Consider the following 24876-nt stretch of genomic DNA (forward strand, 5'->3'; position numbering starts at 1 on the left):
TTCTTATACAGTCTTTTGTCACTATTTAGAACTTAAAATATGTTTTTGATTTCTTTTTCAGCTGAGCTATAAAGCTTTGCATGCTCGTTGCTCACGGCCAACTTGATTCTCCTTAACTGCTATATAGAAAGAAATTATAAGTAAGGATCTAGTAGGAACTATTTCTAAAAGCGATTGTTTGAGAAAATATTTCTTTATTTTGAATCAATGTTTACATCTTGACGAGAAGCAACTAACTCCTGGAAAAAAAAAAAAAAAAATTATGTTAGTATAGTCTTGGAGCACGGGTATTTGAGAGATTAGGAAAGTTGGGTTGGAAATGGAATATGTAATCGAAAAATCGCTGATGCGTAACAACGATTGTAGTTGTGAAGGGTCGCCATCTGTATACCTCATTAATTACAGCTGATGCTTGTTTTTCGAGCAGTACCTCACCCGCAAATTCTACCTCAGCAGCCTTCCCCTCTCCCTCACTTAGTACTTCATAATCTACAACCCTCCACACACTAACTCAAGATGAATACACCGCCACGTAATTTATGGTTTAGAGTTCCTCGAAAGGGGCGTACCCTGTACAAGGTTAAATGTTTTCTTTTCACAAATATTCTTAGTTGGAACAAGTTACAATAATTAAGACGCTTGTCAGGGGAAGGTGAAATATATATCAACGCAAGAGAATGAATTGGATGAATAATGTGTATGGGAGTCACCCAACGGTGGTGCTAGAAGTGAAGATTTAAATTACATTTCCAAGTGGCGAAGTTGTTAATTATAAACCAGGGCAGATGTCAGAGGAGCACGTGTTATGACAAGATTAGCGGAACGAGGACAATGCTCAGACCGACAAAGAGAGTACTCACGACATGTTTGTAATATCTCCCATGTTATTGTTGAGAGTGTTATCCTAATTTCAGTCGTACTTTTTGATACAGTACTCAATAATTCTAGTGCATTTTTCTACTTAAAGTATAAAATTTCATCTCATTATGGTATAATCTCAGGAAATATTGAATACCATATAGTACACTATTTGGACTCCGGTAAAAATGCCACATTTCATTGGTCTCATGAACCAAGTATATCAACATGTTAACGTATATTGTACTTATATCATGAATATACATTTCTTAAATCGAATTTAATATATTTCGTTTCTCAAACAAAAGTATAATGTATTTATTTATTCTTTATTTCTATGGTACAGCCGTGTTGTTGTTGTTTTTGGATCATCAGTCCATAGATTTTCTTGATGCAGCTCGCCACCGTATCTTGTGCTAACCTTTTCATTTTTATGAACTTACTTCATCCTATATCTACAATACTCTCCTTGTCATTTTCGTACCTTAGTCTACCTCCGCCGTTTTTATCACATGCGCTTGTCTCAAAAATTAACTGAATAACTCTTGGGTGTTTTAAGACGTGTCCTGTCATGCTATTAATCTTCTGGTCAAATTCCACCAAATCGATCTCCTTTCACCTTTCCGATTCAGTATCTCTTCATTCGTGATTCGATTTACCCATCTCACCTTCAGCATTCCTCTGCAACACCACACTTCAAAACCTACTAGCTTTCTTTCTGAGTTAGTTATCATCCATATTTTACTAACATACAACGCCATGCTCCAGACGAACGTATTTAAAAACGTCTTTCTAATTCCTGTATCAATATTCGAAGTGAGAATATTTCTTTTGTTAAGAAAGGCCTTCCTTGCCTGTGCTAGTCTACGTTTTATTTCCTCCTTACTTCTACAATAATTATGTATTCTACTACTAAATATTCATCTACTTTTTAGCCTTTATTTCCTGATGCAAAATTTTCTGCACCAATGACTTCTTACGACTGCTCTCCATTACTTTTGTTTTTGATTTATTTACTTTTTTCATGTACTCCTCCTCCAAGACTGTGTCAATACGATTCAGCAATTTCTCAGATCTTCTTCAGATGCAAAGAAGATAACAACATCATCGAAGGACCACAGAGTTTTGATTTCCACTCCTTAGACGGTGATTCCTTTCCAAAATTTCTTTGATTTCCTTTATCGCCTGTGCTATGTAAACATTGAAAAGGAGAGGGGGACAAACTGGAGCCTAGCCTTATTCCCATCTGGATAGCTACTTCTGTTTTCATAGCCTTCGATTCTTAACATAGCACACTGAGTTTTGTACAGATTGTACATAATTCTTCTTTCTCGGCATCCGATCCCGATCAGCTCAAATAGCTTGGTCCAATTAACATTATCGAATGCCTTTTCTAGATCTACGAATGGCATATACTAGCCTTGTCTTTCTTAATTCAATCCTCTAAGATCAGACGTAAAGTCAGGATTGCTTCACGTGGTACAACCATTTTCAATAATTTTCAATAAAATCGCTGTCAAAAAGAAAATTAAAAGAAAAAGTGGCATACTCTTATGCTTGAAGTTAGAAGCAATGATAGAACTAAAAATAAAAAATGTATATATGGAACATACAGTCTGTAGTAGATATTTAATAATTCAAGGTAATAAAGCCAATTATTCACTCACAGTTACTGTATATGTGTGGTAACAGCGAATGCAGTACGTCTAAATGACCTTGGAGTAGCAGAAGGTGTCACAATGGGAACAAACCATATTCTCCTCAAGCAGAAAGCTTGTTATAGGACTATGGAGAAGTTAATCACAGCCATACTTCCTTCACTCGAAACTGTGCTGAGAGTGAGTGGCTTTCCAGACATTAATATTGATCTGTCGCAAGAGATTAGAACAGTGTATTATGCCACGGAGGAGTTCATATAGAACTGACAGGTCAGTGATCAATCTCCTCTCAGAAAACAAAATCAGAAACAGCAATATAGTAGTTCTTAATCCGAGAATTCTGATGAACCATCACGGAATGGACTGAATCTCATCAATATGACCTTGCTAGAAAGGACACTAAACAACTGAGCCATATTCTAGAGTACGGTGAACTAGAGACATGTACAATATAAATGACGGACTCCGGATCAAAACCTGATTAAAGCATTTTTGGCCAATTTGGGTTATTACTGGTGTCTGGAAGTCTGGGACATAAGTTACTGAAGTACGCAAACGTCTGTATCAAACTCATTTATTTATTCATGTTAAAATAGTGTTGAATATGAGGCTCCCCTGTAAAACTTGCTTAATGCACTAGGAAAGCAACGAAAATTCGCATCAAAATCTGCTAAATGCACTTACAAATTTGGAGTCACCTGTCAGGATTTATTGAAGGTTTACAATAAAAAGATTATATTCATTATTACGGATATTACAAACAGTACTGCGGAGCACATTAGCGCGAGGTTATTAAATTATGGAGGAAAAATCAAGACCACTGTCTACAAGTCCTAAGGACTCTAGGAGCAGAGTGCTAACCCCAATGGAGAAGAGACGTAGCCGTCATACAGAGGTATTAAGAAAATATTATTTTCTTTTTGTCAAAAATATCTGCTTCAGCAGAAAAAATCGAGGATGTGACAACGGTAGTGAAAAAACACTTTGGGGATTTATGGAGGTATTTAACTGATTTGTCATATTAGGAAAGTGAGGTGGATGGAAGGTAGGAAATTTACAAGATGAACTCCCAGATGCTGCTTGCGAACCACGCGATCCAGAGGCGGGTTCTAATATTAGTACGCAGTTTGTTTAAAGTGATCCATAGTGCATAACACATAGTTGGACTAAAACAAGTTGCAAACCGTATCAAAAAGTTCTGAAGTACTGTTCATTGTGCAAGTATCACTATCACTATTGTCTACCTATGTAGCAGTAAATTTGAAATAATGGGAAAACCAAACCTGTATTTAAAGATTATTTTCGTAATGATTTGTAAAAATCTCCGTAGCGAAACCTGCCTAATGTAAAATCAAAATGTATATTTCTATCGATTCATTACAACTAACCTCATGAAACATATGGTGAATATAGAACAGAAGCAATACAAATAATTAAACAAGAGAAAACAATTCTAACATTGACGGTTATTCCGCTACACATTTTCCTGCTTTTTTTCAACCTATAATTAAAAATTGGGCAGGTTTTGCACCGGAGCCCCTCAAGTAGAACAGTATGCCTCAGGCAGAGTGGAGTATAAAACCAGTAATTTGAGAGAATTCATTACATAATGACACAATATGCCTTCCAGTATCCAGCCAAGAGCAAAAAATAATTCCCAAAACTTTAATATCCTTACGTGTTGGAGGGGAGGAGTAATTAAATGAGCACAACAGCTGGTAGCATTTACTTCTAAGATGTATGAACACTAACTAATAACTACTTACACACTACTACTACAGGCCCACCACCACTAGAACTTGCACGACACAGCACAACAATACACTAGTTAGCTTCCTCTCAGCGTTCTCAACATTCGGTCACCGACAGATTACAACTCCACGCAACTCTCACACTGGACCAAACTGAACTCCTCCAGTCTCGTACGGCTTGTCATATATATCTGGGCCAGCCTCATCTGGATGCATCAAGAAAGGAGTCCTCTCGAAAGTGAATACTCTCTGTGCACCTTCCAGATCCGCCTCAAACGTCAGAGGCCTCCAATAAGGTAGCAGGGCGATAGAGACTGCGATGGTGGAAGCGCTGGCCAAAGCGCTCCCGGCTCTCCCCCGATATGTTCGCTGTAAGGCGAGTACCAAGGCATCAAGGCAGTGACGTCACACTGCTCGGCTGCTCCTTCCCAGGACTTACAACAAAATGGTGGATGCGGTGGCCTTCCGCGTCACAATATGGTTACATCTTTCATTAGAAGAATTCACAACAACTGCAGTCTTCAAGGATTAAATTATCGTACAAGTTTTCTTCCTGTGTTAATAGTAATTATTTATTAATGGCATAAATATTACCAAAAAGAAGAGGTCCTGAAAATTATCTTCGTTTAAGTTGAATCACCTAGTAACTACCCTGTCTCCCAGACACGCCATTTCTGCGCTCTACGAACAAATTATTACCATTTATTACAGAGATAGATCGCCTTCCGATTCCATTTTAAGGAACATATCTTGCATCATTCTACTTCCTCTGAAGGTATAAAGTTTCATTTGGTATATTCCATCAGTTTCATATTGTCGTTCATCACTTGTTCTTATCGATTACGGAATTGAACAAATTTGCCCTTGCAGCAGATGAGATCAGAGCACAACATCCACTGAGCGAATAATTCTATCCGGGTTAATCGTTATATCAGGCATCTGTGACAAATTGTCAGATTGAAATTATATGTACCAAACAGGAACAAAGCAGTTTCCCGCGATTTATTCCAATTTATTTTTCATTTGCTTTCTAAACATAAAAGCATCGCATAAGTCGGTATGACTTTACATGATATGACGTCGTATGTTCAACAGAAAAGTCTTGTAAATTTATCCTATTATGGTGAGTACGTTGGGATTCTGGTGAATTTAGGTACCTAGCTGCATAGTTTGCTCAAAGTAGTGGTTAACAATATAAGCCAATCGTCCAAATGGGAAATTTGTCATATTGTGTGTCCTCAATGAGGGGTTAAAGCAACATTTAGTAAAACTATTTTATTTCATGTATAATCAAATCAAATTTAAATATTCATGTTTTATTTTTAGTTCATTCATAGAAAGAGAAATGAAGAGGAAGATTTTCTTTTGAGACAATAATACTCCACAAGGACGATATTGATTTACGATGTTTGCTTAGGGATAAATGTTCAATTCTGAGGACAGGTGGTTAAATTTAATTGTTATAAAAACACTCTTAAAATGTAAATGAATCATACTAGTAATATAAACTAATTGTTTATGTAACCGACAAAAACAGGAGGATATCACTAAAATTTCAGTGTATGCCACTGTGTGTCTTTTTCTTCCAGGTATTTTCTATCTTTCATAATTTATTTACATTCTTCTGTGTTTTCGATTTTTATTTATACTCGTACCTTAACAATCGGGGTTTCTCTTTCTTCTCATTTCAGCTAGCTATGGATCTCGTTATTCCGGGATTTAACATGTTCCCAGTACTGCCACACTCGCTCTATATATTATTTCTTTCTTCAGTGCACCTCGTATATTTTTAAAATGAGTCATTTCCTGGAAATTCCAGTCCGCATTATTTCATACTGAGAGTCACGCTCCTGATTACCGTCAAGTGTAATACTTATATGTCTTTCTAGCTCCCGAACTGATAAATTTTCTTTTCTTTTCCAGAAAATAGGTAAAGAACCTGTTTGTCAATCAATCGGATCATTTGAGCCATGTGATCATAAAAAAGGAGACATTTTTAGGAATGGCATCAGTTATTTTTTGCACGTTAGAGTAGAATTCGTGGCTTGAATATTCACCTTTCTTTTTAGCGGGTCGAAGATTTTCCTCATAACATGTGTTTGTTTGTTCGTTTATTTCTTTCCTTCTGTTTCCTCTCTTTCTTTATTTTATTCTTTCTTTGACTTCCACTTTCTCCACTATACTTTTCTAATCCTCTTCAAGGCCCTCCGGAGGCCTCTACGACTTTTAACATAAATATGTCGTATGACTGGGGGTCATCTGAAAAGTTGCATCATGAAATTAGCGATACAATATCTATGACGCGATGTTACCTAGCAACCATTCAGGCTGTGATGTGAAGTATTGATGCATGACTGATGATGGTGGTAATTATTGTTTTAAGAAAAAGTACAACTAGGCAACCATCCTCAGTGATGCTTGACTCTGACTAAATTAAATGAAATGTCCTACGGCTTTTAGTGCCGGAATATCCCAGGACGGGATTGGCTCGCCAGGTGCAGGTCTTTCTATTTGACGCCAATAGGCAACCTGCGCGTTGTGATGAGGATGATAATGATGATGAAGACAACACATACACCCAGCCCCCGTGCCATTGGAATTAACCTATTAAGGTTAAAATCCCCGACCCGGTCGGGAATCGAACCCGGGTCCCTCTGAACCGAAGGCCAGTACGCTGACCATTCAGCCAACGAGTTTAAAACATAGGCTAAGTGTCTCATAATTTGATAATCATTTTCTAAATGTTCTGTACACGTTCCACGTGTTGTTTTTCTTTTAAATATATTGGATTTCTGCCATTCTGTTTTGATCTCATTTTCGTCTTTTGGATCTGTAAATTTTTGAGGCTTGCTTCTGGATTTTGGTGAATTCATGCCAAGTTTGGTCAGTCAGATATTCCAGTTTTACTGGGTCCTAATTCTAGCTGCTATGGCACAGACGTCATTCAACCATCTGCGTTTGCATTCCCTGGGGGTATGTTGATGTTTAGGGAGGTATTGAAGGGTGTGTCTTTGAGTTCTCGGAAGGAGAATCGTTGGGGATAATCTAGCAGTTACCAGAAGTCCTCTACTTCCTTTAGGTCACTTTAGTGGTGTTTGTACAGGCAAGTCCTTTTATAAGTATATCCTTTTCTCCTGATTTGATCCATAGTAGTGAAATTATTTCAGAATTATATATATCGTTTAACACTGAGTTTGTAATATTCCTTTTGACGTAATACGGTGCCGAATTCTAATGGTGTCCTAGGAAGGAAAATTGATAGTTTACCTTTAAATATTCTCCAGCTTCCTGATTCAAAATGATTTCCATCAGTGCACCTGGTTTCTTGGAGTGCTAAAATTTGGTTTTTGAATTTGTTTAATGCGTCTAATAGGTGCCTTAGCTTGTCAGCACTGAGAAGTATATTGATGTTAAAAGAGCCAATGCAATGTTTTCACTTTTTCTTCGTTAGTTGCAATCATGCTAATAAGCTGAAGAGAATCGGGGGGGGGGGGGGGGGATCATCATCGACATCAGTGTTACTAACCAATGCCTTAGTGATTGCCTCAAGATGTTTCATGGCTGTGGCTGTTTACTTTTGCATTCGCGGGAATGATTTTATTTCCCTCAGACCCTCCCGACAAGTTCGGCGAGTCCCATGCCCACCCAATAGGGGAAGAAGTAAACCCTAAGAGCATTTTGTTACTATTGAAATTATTATTATTATTATTATTATTATTATTATTATTATTATTATTATTATTATTATTATTATTATTATTATTATTATATTGGTGTAGATCCTGTAAGCACCCTTTTAAAAATTGAACCTGTTCTGCACATAACGGCAGGTTCTTAAGCTGCTATGTTGTTATTTAGAATGATTTATGGATATATATATAGCTTTAGTTAACAACAACTTCGCCTTTCAAAGTAAAATTCAATAATATCATATCTATTTCATTGGGAAGACGAATATGTTCAGTATGGCGTAAATTTACGGGCGTCAGTGCTACTAACCTACTTTTGTGAAAAAAGAACAAGGGAATAGATGTATTGAATCACAATACAAATACTACTTACGTAATCTATGTTTATCATTGACCCCTGAAATTAGAATAAAGTTCCATATGTAAAGCAGGATCGTCTACAGAAAATAATAAGTAACAAGTGCTGCATAGTAAACTCGTGATACAATGTTGCAAAAACCGCTGATAAGTAAGTGCTGACTAAAATTAACAATAAATTCAAATCGATTTCAGTTAGCAGGTTATAAAAATAAATATGGTTGCTAATAGAACAAGGTAATGACGACAAAGGCGAATGATAAATACAGTTTATAAACCTATTTTAATTATCCAAGTTTCATAATGTATAAAGGTACTAACGCTTAGTAATTCATCTACAGGAGATGACATCAGCATTTTTCATAAAGGAGAAACTGAAGAAAACACGCGAGTGCGAGGAAGATCTGTTTACAGTACGGGTAACTAATATACCATGTGAAGACTTCTAAGCATCTCAAGTTTATACCAATATGACAACAATATTGAAAATTATAAATTACATTGTAATTCAAGACGTGAGTGTAGTAAACAGCGGCAAACAGTTATAGAACATTGTATCAGGAGTAATTAATGTCAGTATGTACGTAATTTGTTAGTTTATATTGCCTTATATATTATTCTAGTGCATTTGAATATCTGTTTGAATTGTGTTTTAAACGTTATACTAAATATGCACACCTAAATGTTTCATGACATTTGAGCTGTGGATTTCTCTGTAGTAAACTAGAAAATTGTCACATGTCATTTCTATTGGAAACAAATATTTCAGTTGTTCGTGTTAAGTACTGGCAGTCATTCTGCAGTTCGTACATATTTCTTTTATCACAAAGAATGTAAAATTTATAGCATGACTTCATATAAGTTATATATTATTGATCAATGTAATATTTTATTTCTTATTAATTTATGCAAATAGAAAACTACACAGTGTAATAGAAAGTAATTATAATCCTAAGTAGAATGATAGAATGGATCCCATTTTACTTTCCTCGACAAAGTTTCTTAAAGAAGAATGAATTTTCTTTCGAAAATAATGCAGAAATGTACCAGGAAATGCGAATTATTCTTTCTGAAAATGTAGATCGAACTGATGATGTGTTAATTGTGTTATTGGAATCTACGAATCAATGTTTGCATGAAGATGGGAAAGAAAGAGATAGGATGAAAAGAAATACAGAATGAATGGAAAAATGATTATATTACGTGGAATCAACGGACTGAAATATTGCACGGATACAAAATGTTACAAGGTTTATTGAGTAATAAATTTTCAACTAGTTACATTTATTGTCCTTTAGGAATAAAGGATATTGTGTGTTCGTGCTACGCTATAACCCGGCTGCAGTGAACTCAATAACAGACTTACATATTAATAGCCACTTTGGAGTAACTACATTATTTGCATAACAATGATATCATATTAATGGTAATGGAAGTAGGAATAATCGTATGAGAATTGTTATTAGCTTAATTTTAGAAATAACATCACTATAGTTATGATAACGGATTAAACAAGCCCACGGCCAACCTGATTCACTCTGCGGTCCTATTATCGGCTGTCATCCAGCCTGCATCTTTGCTTCATACGTGATATACGTTTCTTCCCTTATATTTGCCTCCATGTTTTAATATAACTGCTACAAATACATGCAAATTATAATTTTATTTTCCTGTGTACAAAAGGATGAACTCGGGAATGTGAAGTTCATTATCAACGCACATTATTTGCGTGTGATTTCTGAGTTATCGTTAGATTGTCTCATTTTATTTTTAGAATTAAAAATATATCCAACAAACAATGCCATGCAACGTGAAGCCCATTGACGGATTTCATAAGAAGGCTGCGGTCCAGCCAGTTGACCGACGGTTATTGGAGTGCCACTTGGCGGGAAGGCGTCTTTTTCTAACTTTAATATAAATTTACTGACCGGATTTGTTGCCTCTCGTATTATACAGATTGTCAGTTAATATAGCCAGATCAAGAGCTCCTGTTTTGGGATTGAGTCCAAGATTGAAATTCTGAAACAAGCTGAAGACCAAATACTGGACCTCCAAGTACAAAGCAGACACTCGACGCCTACATCACGGGACTGGGATGTTTAGAACTGTCCACACATTACTGATTAGGTTACAAGAATCCGCGCATGAGAAACTACTATGTCCAGTCAAGAGCTGAGGTTTGAGGAGACTAAGTGTTGTTTTCGGAGGACTTACTCTGTCAATATCAACACAGGAACAGCAGTATAGGGCATGCGTGTACTCTGCCATGGTCATAGTAACGATGTTAATTGTTCAGATAAATTCGTCTTGCTCGCTGAATTCTTAACTTGTACGTACCTCGGAAATGTAACGTTGTGAGAAGTTTCAGAATGCTTTTGAGTCCTTACCGTGTTTCTCCACTCAGAATGATTCTATAAATTCATTTCTGATATTACACACAGGTTATTGGTGAATTTTCCAGTTATCGACACTGGTATATTATGAAACTCTAATGAGTGTTAAAGCATCATGTTTATCTATAACTGAATGATATAGTGTACTGGACTTGGGCAAGTGAATGCAGATTTTAGAAAACAAAGAATGGTCATCTTCTGAGTCATTTTGAATTGCAAAGCAAATACGGCACACGAAGAGGTTTTCACCACAATCATCTGGAACAAGAATTTGAGATCCTTTGCAATGCATCTTAAGTGGTAGAGATTTTTTTAATTACTGCATTCTAATCGATTCTTAGAAGATCATAAACCAAACCAAATCAAATCCCATGGAACTACAGCACTCGAAGGGCCTTGTCCTACCAAGCGACTCCTGCTCAGCCCGAAGGCCTGCAGATCAAGATGTGCCGTGTGGTCATCAAGATGAATCCCCTCGGCCGTTATTCTTGACTTTCTAGACTGCTTAGAAGATCATACAGAGCGAAAACATTCGAAGCACATTCCGCACATTTCTTATTCAAGCGTCTCTTCAGAAACGTCTTGCGTATCTATTCTGTTATAATTAGTGGAAGGTTCATTATCAGCCAGAAGAAATACTTGTGTGCTACGCGTATTTTCGAATTTTATTATTTCCTTCCTAGTCAGGACTTTTGCCAGAGTTTAGTGAAGCTTATTTTAAAATTGTCTTTTTCATCTTTCGGGAATCTTCTTTTATTCCTTTTTATATCAATTCTTCTTTGCTTCATATGTTTCTACCCATTTTTCTGATGTTAACAGTAAAGTGATTTTCCCGTGTTTCGTTACCCTTCTCTTTTCGGGGTTTTTGGGCAGAGGAGAAAACCGTAAGGGCCCATATTTAGTAGGTGTCACAATGGCCAAATTGAAGTCATCGTTCGTCTCAAGGTAAACATTTGTTGGATACCGTTCTTTGGCTGGAGATCCTTCTGAGGTACTGTTCTGGTAATCTTGGCGCACCCAATTACTTTCATCCTCAGAGGCAAGATGACCTGGTGATGGAATATGGGGATTTTTGAAAGTACATCCTGATCATCTAGCTCCCCGTCAACATTTGGATCATCAACCAAACTGCTGAATTCCATTGTGTCCATCATACTTCTAGTGAAAACGTTCCCTTAATCTGTAGAAGATAATTTAATCCTCTTCATTTTCTCTTTGTCCAGAAATTTCTGCTATTTCGGTGAAAGGTTCAATTAGTTTTTCAACCATAATTTTACAGAACCAATCATACTGAAGAGGCTGAGTGCGAGGTGGAGCGTGGTAGGACTATTTGCACTTTTGAAAAATCCACTGTATCAACATTCCAACGGCAAAGACACGTTGCTCTAAAGCCATGTATGAGAGAAGCTTTGAGATCGATGTTAACATCATCTCAAGGATAAGAGCAAAATCCTTCTTGGTGACGGCTTTATTTGGATTCGCGTCTCACCGAGAAGCGGCAGCTTCTTTCCACTTTCTTTTAAGGGGAGTCTTTTCTGAAATTGGCCAATTTTCATCAGAAAAAATGATTTTTCAATTTAGAACTTACATATTTCTGCAGTTCATCCTTTTCAAAAAATCTTTACTTGCACTGATTACTTCTTTAAATGATTATTCGAGATTATTTAAGTCACTCTATCAACCGCTATATATTATTCTACAAACTGTAATGCACGATCTGGTTAAAGTTGGAATACAATATTTTGAGTTTAATTCACACGAGCAAGTACCCCGGACGATGTGCTTCCTAATTTTCTTATGATCTTTGACGATGTCGCAACAGAACAGCAAAACGTTACTAGCGCATTCTCTAGTATAGGACGACATAAATATATTGATTGCGTCTATTTATCCCGAACCTATTCTCGTGTGACTAAGCAGTTAATACGCGACAATGCAAATGTTATTGCGCTTTTTCGGCAAGATGAGTGCAACATGCGACATGTGTATGACGATCATTTTAACACTGATATGACATTCAATGACTTTAAACGTATATGTGCTACATGGTGGTCATCACATCGTTACAGATTTTTAGTTATTGATAAGGAAAGTGATGTTCAGAATGGTCGATATCGCATAGGTTTCGATCATTTTATATGCATTAACACAGAATTACAGTGACTGCTTTATCAAAAATCATCATCATGTTAACATCTAGCAAGGAGATTACAAAACATATAATCCTCGCTCGAAACAATATTCGACGGAAATTCAAAGAGCTTAAAAGTATTCAAGCAGACACGGATTTATTTTAAAAAACCCAAGAAATTTTTAGATCTACTTCATTCCCGCAGTCAACTTCAAGTTTTGTTTCTATGCAAACATCATATGATAAAGAGAAGCATGAAGAAGAAGAAGAGAAGCAAAAACAAGATAAGTATAAAGAGGAATAGAATCAAGATGAGGAGGAGCAGAAGCAACATGTAGATCAAGAAGAGGATAAGGAAGAAGATCTTAACGATACTTCACCATCTAAGCGTGCTGAGTTTTTAACTACAGACGTCATTGCTGAAACACGTACTACATCGACACAAGATATACCAAATTTGTCTGAGGTTATGATCACGCCAGAGTATCGTCATCAGTTTAGAACTTGTATTCAAGATACCTATGGATCTCCCTTTGCACCTTATATATAAAAAATCTTTACAGAACAAACTAACAAAACCTACGGTATTTGCTATGAAGACGACTGTTTTTGGATAGGAAATTCAAATGTTAAGATTAATAACAACAAACTTATTGTAAAAGGTGTTACTGATAAACCTACGAAAGTACTCTTAGAACTTCTTTTCTCACGAATACCTGACAAGGATATAATTTTTATAGGATGATCGTAAAAAAATATAAAGCAATACTTTTTGCTACTGACGCAACACGACGTAATTACAAGAGGACAGAAGCTGTAAATGCAAATAAGAGTTACAAGTCTCTTGAGTTTATTTCTAAGCTTTTTACAACCGCACGTGGTCATACTGTTATCTACAAGCCTTTGTTGCCGTATGTAGGCGTTAGGATACTGGAATGACCCAAACTTACTCGTTGAACGATTACAACTTCTAAGAGCATCGCAAGATGCTGGTCACACAGGTCAGAATCAGAAATTCTAGAAATAGAGAGAGAATTACAACATGCCGGTATTATTTTGTAATGGCTCGTCAAGAGATGATCTCACCTGTAAAGGTAAACATCGCACATGAGTTACATAAACCAGCACGTCGCACCTACTGTCGCAGACGCGTCATTACACGAAGAAAAGATAACTCTGGCAAGCAGACAGAGTAGAAATGATTCCATATGCCTCTAGAAATAAGGGGTATAAATATCTACTTACTGTTATCGATGTGTACTCGAAGTTTGCTTTTGCACAACCTGCGCGTTCTAAGACAGCAGCTCAAGTCAAAGACGCATTTAAACATATTGTTGAGGCTTCTTCAAACTGATCAAGGTAAAGAGTTTTACAACAAGGATTTTTCTTCTTACCTCAAGTTAATTGGCATTCAACACTACGTTCAGCAATCTCAAGTCAATTGTTTTAGAGCGCTGTGTGCAGAACACTAAAAACAATGATATAGCGAGAATTTACAGCACAAGATTCATATCGTTGGATTGATCTGCTTCCTAGACTTGTATCTACCTACAACGATACACCTCATCGCACTATAGGGACATAGCCATGTCTTGTTACAAGGAATACAGCTCGCCTGGATGCTATTCATCTTGTAATCAAAACAGCTGATTCGCGCCACTATCCCTTTAAAGAAGGTGATTTTGTTCGCATCAGCAAACACAAGTCTATCTTTGCAAGAGGATACACTCCCAACTGGAGCACTGAAATTTTTCAAATCAAGAGTGTTAAGGTTACTAACCCAGTTACATATTTACTTCGCGATCTCAGAGGACAGCCTATTAAAGGAGGATTCGACATCATAGAACTGCAGAAAACAAAATATCCCGAGCACTGTTTAATTGAACGTGTTACTCGACGTCGTGGGAATAAACTGGATGTTAAATGGTTTGGTATTACTAACAGCTTTAATTCATGGATTAATAAAGAGGATGTGTGGGTTTTTAATTCTCGATCTTCTACCTCTCCTTTATTTCACTCAATACACAAAACATTATTACTAGGACATGCTGTAGGAATAATATTATACAACACGTGTAATATGTTTTGACATTTCATATTTATTTCAGAATATATACATTTTTTCTTCAAGTAAATCTGTTTTATCCTTTCTTTATTTTACTGTCTTTGCTACTACCTAGTAACAGTTTTTCTTTTATTGCACCGGCAACGACAAGTGCTGCTATCTTCTTAGCAACTGAAGCACTAGGTGATGACACACGCAACTTAGCTTTACGAAGCGGAATTTTATCAGCTACACGTCTTAGTTCAGGATTGTTTTGTCGATGCAGGCAGCGTCTAACATATTAATACCAGGGACACCACGTGCCAAGCGAACGTTAAGTCATGTTCTAGGGCCGCAGTACTCGTAATTAGGAAGATGAAGCTTGAAGGGAAGAATATCAATCACTTTATTGATGTGCCTATGCCCAGTATTCTTCCTCACCTTTCTCCCAGCACTTTTCTTCACCTTTTCCTTGTTTACTCTTTTCGCAGCCGTGATAAGTGTTTATAAGCGAGGACAACCCGTTAGTTTAGGTCCATGATACAGTTTAATCAGTTGACATGTACGATACTGTCTTACAGAAGGTCTCCTACCTAAACTCACTTGTTCATGACGTAAACTACACGTGTGAAGCTCTGAAGAAACAAGATCTTGAGTCAGCTCACGAGGCAACTTAACCCAAATCTGCTTTAAAGCATTCGCAGCTACATGAACCAAAAATGGTTTTGGTAATGCATTTAACCCTTCTTCAGTAAAAGTGTTAATTTTCTTTTTGCATGCATAAAAGTTTACGATTGCCTTTTCAACTACGTTACACTTAGTATCATTTAGAAATGACATGATGTCTTCACTCTACTAATGTTCTTTTACGCTAACGTTTTTTCGACACTGCAATTTTCATATGTTGTTCGCCTCCCGACTTGCCCTGCAACACAACCAATCAAAGAGCATGCACACATGTTGTAAAGACTGTTTACCTGTACCTCCACTATGCTCCTTCAGAAGAGTTTTAAATGATAGACACCCTAATGCATACATGTCGATAATTTCACACGATGATAGTAGATACTCACGCAACCATACCTTATTTTCATAACCCTTTAAATAAACAAGATCTGCTCTTGACAAATGTGCGTTCATCATTAAAGATAGAAAACGATAAAGTATTCCTTTTCCTTCCCACTGCAAACCTTAATTTCTTTCAATCGATTGAGTCTGCATTTTATCTTCATCTGTTTTCAAACAGTAAGGGAAAGGTGGACTAATACTAAACTAACAATTTTTATGCTCACAACACACTGCAATCCAACACATCCACCTCTTTAAACACAATTTTTTTTTTTCGTTTACTTGAAAGCCTTGTACTTCAGCTATTAATGTTCTCCTCATGTTTGAATAAAGCGCTCTACCCTCTATCACTGTATCTCGAAGACTAAAGAAAAATTTTCACACATATTATCTATAGAGACTTCAGTCAGTCAGTCACCTTCATAACGATAAAGTCTAAACATGCACAATTATGATGACGTCATCGCTGCAGGTTAAAAACAGAATAATAGCACGTCCTCAGTCTAGCCTTATGCATAAGATCGCGTCGTTATAGCAATGCATGTTTAAACTTGTTCGATAGAGATATAAAGCTATGCCATGACAGAGGAGGAGGAGGAGGTCATAAAACCTATGTATAGCCGCCAACTTGTACAGTAGCCTCTAAGCTAGCTTTCTTCATAAGAGCAGCCGCCATCCTGTGCAGCAGGACCCCTCAGCCAGCTTTCTCCATAAGAGCAGCCACCATTTTGCGCAAGTGCCTTTATGCCGCCTCATAAGTGCCCATGTATAGCCGCCATCTTGTGCAATCGCCCATAGCCGACATTTTTCTCTATATGAGACTATTTATAGCCGCCATCTTGCGCAATCCCCCATTGCAGGCATATTTCTCTATAAGAGCCTATGTATAACAGCCATCTTGCGCAATCGGCCATAGTAGTCAACTTTCTCCTTAAGAGCCCATGTATAGCCGCCATCTTGCGCAATCGCCCATATCCGTCATCATTCTCCATAAGAAGCCGTGTACAGCCGCCATCTCCTGCAAGCGCCCCTAGGCTGTCTCATAAAAAGCTGTGTATAGCCGCCATCTTGTGCAATTGGCGTTGGGAATGGAATATTCCCGTAAAACTAAGAACAGCCCCTTCAAGATGGCTGATGTGAGGTTAGGCTCGCTCTCTTAGGCGTCGGGAACGCACTGAAGTTTGGGATCGTCTGTTGTTTAAAGATGGCCACTAACAGCTGTCAAAAAAGCACGTGGCTTTGTTTACAAACAAGAGCACATGGAATTTCAAATTTCGCGCGTCCACGTGCCCAAGGTAGCATCCATGAGAATTTAACCCCGTCAAGATGCCAGCACGATGCTCTCTTGTCTAAAGATGGCCCCTAACAACTCTCAAAAGAGCACGTGGAATTTCAAATTTCGCGCGCCCGCGTGCCTAAGGTGGCACCTATGAGGTTTATTGCCGTAGAGATGGCAGCACTGTGGGTAGCGCTGCGTTCTTATTTAAAGATAGCAGCTGTCAGCTTGACGTCACAGTCACATGGTCATGACGACACGGGGTCAATTACCTCTGGCCGGGGTCAATGACCTCGGGTGCTGACACAGGAGAAAAAGTGCTAAATCATCGGATTTAGTATCACCACAGCTCCTCTACTAGCGAGCTGGTCTTTGGTCAAAGGGTTCCTGGTTTCTATTCCCGGCAAAGTCGGGAATTTTAACCATAATTGGTTAATTTTGTTGGCAGGGGGCTCGGTGTATGTGTCGTCTCACTTATCATTTCATCCTTATCACGACGCGCAGGTCGCCTATGGGAGTCAAATCAAAAGACCTGCATCTTGTGAACCGAACTTGTCCTCGGACACTCCCGGTACTAAAAGCCATACGCCATTTCTTTTCATTTTATTATTATTATTATTATTATTATTATTACTATTATTATTATTATTATTATTATTATTATTATTATTATTATTATTATTATTATTATTATTATTTCCAGGATGGTAGTGTAGTGAGATTGGATCAAGGTGCAGCAAATTTAATGCAGTGAGCTAGCAGTTGCGTTCAACATTATTATTCTATAAGAAGGTAGTTAGGTCAGCTCCAGAAGAAATCTCCACATCGTTCTGTTTAAAAACTAATTTTCCTTCACGGGAGTGAAAGCTGGGTTGACTCATGAAACCTTATTCGTAAGTTAGAAGCAACAGACAACAAAGTAGTGAGAATGATTTCTGGTACAAACAGGTGGGAACAATAGCAGGAGGGTACTCGGAACGAGGAAATAAAGGATACGTTAGAAATGAACTCGATAGATGAAGCTGTATACATGAACCGGCTCAGCCTTTGCCGCATGTGAGGCTAACGGAGGAGGAAGGGTTACCTAGGAGAATAATAGACTCTGTTATGGAGTGTAAGAAAAGTACAGGGAGAGGAAGACGACGATGGTTAGACTTAGTTTCTAACGATTTAAGTAGAGAAGTAAACGAGGCCACAGAACTAGTTACAAATCGAGGATTGTGGTGGCGGTGAGTAAATTTACAGTACCTTCCAAACTGAACGCTGAAAGTTATAACAGTCTGTAATTAAGATGTGGGTATGTAATTATTATTATTAAGAGTGAATAAGCCCATTAAGACTATGCAAAGTACATAGAGGCGTGCAATTGCCTCCTCCTGTACCCATATTTCTTCATTCTTTCACTGTGGGCTTCCTCTCTGTCTTCAGACCAGGTTGTTCCAGTCTTCTTCTTTGGTTTTTCCTCATTGTCAACTCGTCACTAATTTGTGAAATTTAGACTTGACAACTACCCCATTTTGGAGATCTGCTAGTGTAATATCTGCCTGTTTCAAATCGGTTTCGGTTTAACCAATCCATTTCATTGTGTCTGTTTTAGCTTTACTTTTATTCTCATAAAATTGTTTGGTAAGTATATCTGGAGTCCGCCTCTGTGGTGTAGTGGTTAGCGTGATTAGCTGCCACCCCCGGAGGCCCGGGTTCGATTCCCGGCTCTGCCACGAAATTTGAAAAGTGGTACGAGGGCTGGAACGGGGTCCACTCAGCCTCGGGAGGTCAACTGAGTAGAGGTGGGTTCGATTCCCACCTCAGCCATCCTATAAGTAGTTTTCCGTGGTTTCCCCACTTCTCCTCCAGGCGAATGCTGGGATGGTACCTAACTTAAGGCCACGGCCGCTTCCTTCCCTATTCCTTGCCTATCCCTTCCAATCTTCCCATCCCTTCACAAGGCCCCTGTTCAGCATAGCAGGTGAGGCCGCCTGGGAGAGGTACTAGCCATTCTCCCCACTTGTATCCTCCGACCAAGAGTCTGAAGCTCCAGGACACTGCGGTAGAGGTGGGATCCCTCGCTGAGTCCGAGGGAAAAGCCGAACCTGGAGGGTAAACAGATGATGATGATGATGAAGTAGGCCTATATCTGGATACACTTTTAATATGTCCATAGAAACTTAGCCTGCGTTTTCTAATGTCACTGTGAATATTCGTGTATTGTTTGATTTCCTGTCTGCCTCCTAGTTGGTATTGTACGTTGGTGAGTTTTGGGCCTAGAATTTATCTTATGATTTTGCGTTCCTTTTTCTTAATTTTTGAATGCCTGATTTTCTGTTCAAAATTAGCGTCTCTGGTCTATAAAGACATTCCGCTTTAATGACTGTATTAACTAGTTTTGTGTGCTTGGAGATACATTTTTTGTTATAGATATTTTGGGTTAGTCGATATGCAGTTTCCATCTTTTGGTATCTAATTTCATTGGCTTTTGTTTCGAGTCCGTTTTCCTGATTTGTTTCACCAAGGTACTTAAATTGTTGTACTCGTTTAATTTTGCCATATTTTTTCTCCATGAAGTTTCGTGTATGTTCGTTGCTGGTCATGTATTCTGTCGTTTCACAAGATACCTGTAAGTCCGATTTTTTCCTCAATTTATTTCAGGAGTTCAGTCTGATTTAGGGCTGTTGAAATGTTTCGGGTTAATATTGCTAGGCCGTCCGCAAATGCTAGACAATCTATCGCTAGTTTTCCGATTATTATTATTAATAATAAGCCTATGTGCTTGAAGTACTCATGCTTTTGAAACATGCAACATTGAAGGTGAGACTATTCGAAATGTAGAAAATAGGTACAGAGTAATTAATATAGGAAGAATGCTTCTTAGCGTGAACTTTATTGTAATGACGTTGAATAATTTAAATTGAATCGGGTGGAATTTAGGAGCAATTTACTGTTATAAAGATCCGTAGATCAGGCACTGGTAGACTATAAAATTGTCATGAAGTATCAGAATGGATCGAACGACAATATTTCCTGATAAGGAACTCGCAATGCTCTTGAGGTGGTTTATCGTGATAAAAATGCAGTGATTATTATAATGAAAGCATTGCAAAAACAATAATCTCCGTCTATGTGCAATCCTCGTTTGACACTAAGTAATCTCCTCCCCGGCAGGGAAGCTCAAATTCCAACAATAGATCTTCAATTAGCTAGGATGGTATTAGCAGGCTTGTTATCTGCCCTGTATTTGTAATGAACAAAGAGACAAGATGTGAGCGTTAAACGTAAACATGAACACGTATTGTCTTTATTGTTTACTAAACAAACAAGCTTCTTGTTAGCAAGGTTCTAATTCTGAGGAAAACTATAAGCTGTCGCCAATGAAATTTGATGTGACATGAATCTAATCAACGTTAACGTGCTTATCGAGCTATAGTATAGGGCGCAGATTTCAGGTGAATAGCCCATAACTGGCGCTGACTAAAATTAGGGAGAAGCTTTAATGTGAACATCCTCCTGCTATGAAGTAAAGTACAGTATGCCACTTGACGAACATTCATGAACATGTTTACAAAATATTTAGCTGTGGCTCACCTTATTCAAAATTATCTCTATATATGCATTGAACTTATGATCGGAAGACAGAGTTGCAGAATTAATTCCCCGCAATTTCGACGTTAACACGTCTTATAAATCTGGATGCCAGTTTGAAACGTTCAACGAGACGAAGACAGGAAGGACTTTAAGACGTTAAAAAACATAAACCACGTACAGTGCAGTAGAGTGGCGTGTACGCATGTAGAGCAAGAGTTTGTGTCTCCACCAATCGAAACCGCTGTTGAAAGTATTCAAGGTCACGCCAAGGAATCGACTCACTTCTGGAATAAAATGGCGTAACTTATGGCTTTTAGTGCCGGCAGTGTCCGACGACATGTTCGGCTCGCCAGGTGCAGGTCTTTCGATTTGATTCCCGTAGGAGACCTGCGCGTCGTGAGGAGGATGAAATGATGATGAAGATGACACATACACCCAGCCCCCGTGCCAGCAAAATTAACCAGTGATGGTTCAATTTCCCAACCCTGCCGGGAGTCGAACCCGCGACCCCTGTGACCAAAGGCCAGCACGCTAACCATTTAGCCATGGAGCTCACTTCTGGAATTTTCGGCCGCAGGGGACACACACTTTAACCGATTTAAGTAAAAAAAAATAAAAAAAAATGTGTACAGAATATATGAGCTATGCCGCCTCTGTGGTGTAGTGATTAGCGTGATTAGCTGCCACCCCCGGAGGTCCGGGTTCGATTCCCGGCTCTGCCATGAAATTTGAAAAGTGGTACGAGGGCTGGAACGGGGTCCACTCAGCCTCGGGAGGTCAACTGAGTAGAGGTGGGTTCGATTCCCACCTCAGCCATCCTGGAAGTGGTTTTCCGTGGTTTCCCGCTTCTCCTCCAGGCGAATGCCGGGATGGTACCTAACTTAAGGCCACGGCCGTTTCCTTCCCTCTTCCTTGCCTATCCCTTCCAATCTTCCCATCCCTCCACAAGGCCCCTGTTCAGCATAGCAGGTGAGGCCGCCTGGGCGAGGTACTGGTCATACTCCCCAGTTGTATTCCCCGACCAAGAGTCTGAAGCTCCAGGACACTGCCCTTGAGGCGGTAAAGGTGGGATCCCTCGCTCAGTCCGAGGGAAAAACCGAAACTGGAGAGTAAACAGATGATGATGATGATGATATATGAGCTATACAGAGTGCATCAGAATAACTATTCCTAATTTTCTGATATGATAGAGGACATTTTTCTTAGCAATGGGACGTGTGTGATCACTTTGACTGAGATGTGGCAAAGGCGTGAAACAAACTTGCGTGTTCACATTTCTACGACGACTTGGACAAGCTGAAAGAGTTCCGGCCGTGCATTATGCAAGCAGATCTTCAATCGCACCAAACCCAGCTGGCGGTCGTGATCGTAAAGGCGTCGCGTCCATATTATCTGACACCGTGGTTACCCGGTTCGAGTCCCGCTTGTGGAAATGAAATTCACCATCAGAATGTTGGCCGCCCGAATAGTAGAAGTAGTAGTATACCATTTTTAAGCATGTGGGAGCCAAAAGCCTGCATTCAGTTTCTAACCTATCCGCAGAGTCCATACGAAGTGAGGGCGTATGATGCTGCTGATGATGATGGTTCGTTCGTCGGATGGGGACGTTAATCCTTTAGTAGACCCTTGGTGTTTCTTGAATGGAGTAGGCTATGTGCCTACATCGCGCTTCACCCTCTCCTCACTTTATTGTCCAGCATCATCTCACACCTAAACGCGCATGGGCGTAATATAGAAGGACGAGCACCAGGCGAGCCTAACCAGTCCTCAGACACCCCAGGCATTAAAAAGCATTATGCTACATAATATAAATAAATAACTATACACTTGATTAATAAATAAAACACTTTAAATTCAAGAGGTTGCTCTGAAATAACTATTGGAGCATTTGCATTGAAGATAAAGTTATTCGTACACTGGAAAAGTTACGTACTAAGAAATGCTTTTTGAACATCTGTTAATTTATGATATGTAAGACCTAATAAATGCAACTAAATACAAATCTCTCTGTGAAATGATAACTGGTTCTCTTTGCTAAATCTAGAGCTATTCGACTAAGTCACGTTTTCATCCAGAACGTGAGCGCCAGACTGCAGGTCGTGTGCAACATCCATTAACGTGCGAACCATACCGAATGAGAACGTTTTAAATGGAAGGCAACAACCTTCGCTGTTGCTGGAATGCATAATTCATTGTTTTGTGTACAAGAAGACTGCACCGAATTATCGTCCAAATTGTGCTGTAGACCATCAATTATTACGTGTGATTACTTCCTGGCCTCTCCTCTTTTGTTACGGTACTTAATTTTAGGACAGTGTACTCTCTTGGTCAGAATGTTGGTTATCTGATAACATGTGCTGCTGTGGCCCACACTTACGAAATGTAAATGAATTGGGACTAGGAATGGGATTGAAACGACCACACTTCAAAATCAAAATTTCTTTATTTGCAAATGAGGTGTCCACCTCGGTGGCAAAAGGTACACTAAAATACATTTTTGTCAAGCACTAAATTTTATATTAAAAATAGAAGAAGAAAATCTTCCTAGAATACAATATTATACAATTTACGCTAACAAATTTTCTATTAAACACACAGCTCATCCTTAATAAATTTATATTGTTTACAAAATTCTACTTATAATATCTTCTGTACTTACAAACATAGTCGACTCATATACAGTATGTGGAATTACTTCAAATCATACTGTACAACTGATATAAGATTAAATTTACATTGCATTTATTTACTTATTTATTTTTTACCCATTTTGGAACCTAAGTAGCATAACGACCTGCTGCGTCTTAACCAGAGCCCATTTTGCCACCACTTTTCAGAGTTCCTGAAGGGCCTTCACAGCTACCGTAGCGGTCCTAGGGCCCTCGAAGTCCCCACTGTACTTCACCCCTACAGGCAGTCCCCTACTTCGGCTGTCCAAACTCCATAGACCAGGGGATGCAATTAATTTATTCACGTACATTTTTTATTTACAATAACCTGCACTGGTCGAATGCCCTCTAACACTTCATTTATTTTCTCTGTTGCTGTTTATTCACTTCTTGAATATCTGTACAGATCTTGGAAAAGGATCAAACACTACCACTGGTAAACTGTTCCACTCCTTCACGCCCTTCCCAATGAATAAAAATTTACCCCAATCGCTTCTGTTAAATTCCTTCTAATTTTATAATTGTAATCAGTTCTGCCAATATAATTATTTTCCAACTGAAGCCTCTCCCAATGCTTCTTCTCTTCTATAGGCTCTATATAATCCTATAAATCTAGTTTTCTCCATTATCTTACTTAAAGTTTCCCACCCAAATTCCTCTAACATTTCTGATACACTACTTTTTTCTCCTGAAATCCCCTGTTACAAACATCGCTGCTTTCCTCTGCACACTATCTATTTCTTTTATTAGGTATTCTTGGTGAGGATCCCAAACACTGTTTGCATATCCCAATAATCGACGAACCATACCTAAGTAATTTTTTCTTTTAATTTTTTTTTTCATCCATTAAGTAGCCTCATTATGAAGTCTGTATGCTTTCCCAACAATGTCATCAACATGACCCTGCCAGTGCAGATTACTTTCAAATCTCACACTTAAGTATTTGCACTTGCCATCTTTTGGGATAACTACCCCATTCAAAGTATATTCAAATTCAGTTTTAAAGCTCCTGTTTGTAATGTTGTAACAGTTGATTTGTCTCCATTAACCTTCATATTATTTTCTTCAAACCATTGTTGGATACTCTCAAAGTCCCTTTGTAATTCTGAACAATCCTCAATATTATTTATTTCCCTATAAACAATTATGATATCTGCATACAATCTTATTTTTGATGTTCTATTGTTCCTTAAATCATTCGCGTATATTAAGAAAAGTAACGGACCGATTACACTCTCCTGTACAATTCCCTTCCGAACTTTCTCTTCCTGTGATATATTATTTCCTACTTTGACTTTCTGAACCCTTGAATTTAGAAATTTTTTATCCAACGTATAACCCTTACGTCCAGTCCTATTCCCTCCAATTTCTTTAAAAATATTCCACGTTCCATTCTATCAAAG

This window comes from Anabrus simplex, chromosome 1 (assembly GCF_040414725.1).
Source record: "Anabrus simplex isolate iqAnaSimp1 chromosome 1, ASM4041472v1, whole genome shotgun sequence".
NCBI lineage: Eukaryota > Metazoa > Arthropoda > Insecta > Orthoptera > Tettigoniidae > Anabrus > Anabrus simplex.